The 1,109-nt window shown below is 48.2% G+C and overlaps 1 protein-coding gene across 2 annotated transcripts in view; it reads left to right on the top strand.

Moving 5' to 3' along the window:
- The window catches only part of CLPS (colipase), a 20,479-nt gene that overhangs the window by 12,250 nt on the left and 7,120 nt on the right, over window positions 1-1,109 (top strand). The window lies entirely within an intron of this gene.

The following is a 1,109-nucleotide window of genomic DNA, read 5'->3' as shown; positions in this document are numbered from 1 at the left end:
ACTTGGTGGGAGGGGGTTCGGGCATCCCATCACCCACAAAAGCAGAGCGAGGTGGGGGGGGCTGGTATTGCCACGATTTGAAAGGTGTCTTTTAAAAAAAAATCCCACTTTGGTGCTTTCTTCCTCTCTATTTTGGTTTCATTTTATCAGACAAATTGACCATTTTTGCGGTGCAAGGGCAAATTGGGCCGGACCCTCCCCCCCACGCCACTGCTGTCGGCCCCACGGGGGTTTCTCAGGGCTTGGGTGTTATCTAAGGGCCCCCGCACAAAATTAAACTGTGGGGTTTCCCAATATTGGAAACCCACAATGTTTCTTTTGTAAATGGAAATGTAAAGCTATTTTAACTTTAAACCTTTAAAGAGACCGGGTGGGAAATGTTTAAACACAAGATTCACCTGGGTGAAAAATGAAGGGAAAATGAAATGTCACGAAAACAAATACTTTTTTTTTTTTTTTTTTTTTTCCTTAAAGTGTGCTTTAATTTTAATTCTGGATTTCCACTGAGTGCCCCTGGTGTTTAAATTACAGCTGGGAAAAATCAAACTCAGTGTCCAAGAGCAGCCCTGCGACCCGTTGAGGAGGTGCTGCCTTAATTCCCGTCCTTGGGAGGGGGGGTTAATTGGATCAAGATGTGGGGAATCGGGGTGCAGGGTGGGAGCTGCCGGCCCCGGCTCCACCACGAGCCTGGTAAAAACGAGCACTTTATATAGAAATCCTCAGAGATGCCGCATTTAAAATCTACCCAATGATCCACCCCCCAAAACCCTCCCAGCGTTTTTGCCCCTCTCGGCTCTGGGGCTGCAATTAGGGCCACGTTCACTAGTAGTGATTGATTGTTTAATTGCAAATGTACGTTATTTCTAATCTCGAGTAGGGGTGAAGTGTGTGTGGGGGTGTAATTTGAGGCAGCTCTTAACAAAAAAATCTTATCTCCTGCGTTCTGACCGGGCACGTTCTGCATGTCCCGGTGTCCTCCAAACCCGCGCCTCCCTCTCCCCAGCTGGGGGACATCATTGTTTGCTTTTTAGTGCCATTGATTCCCTTAATGAACCCCAAGGCTGTTGCACGGGATGGGGGATCCCCGTGGGGTGTTGCCTGAGGCTGGG

This window comes from Calidris pugnax, unplaced genomic scaffold (genome assembly GCF_001431845.1).
Source record: "Calidris pugnax isolate Ruff unplaced genomic scaffold, ASM143184v1 scaffold245, whole genome shotgun sequence".
NCBI lineage: Eukaryota > Metazoa > Chordata > Aves > Charadriiformes > Scolopacidae > Calidris > Calidris pugnax.
Note: the sequence above shows the minus strand (reverse complement) of the source record. Positions and strands in the feature narration are given on the sequence as shown.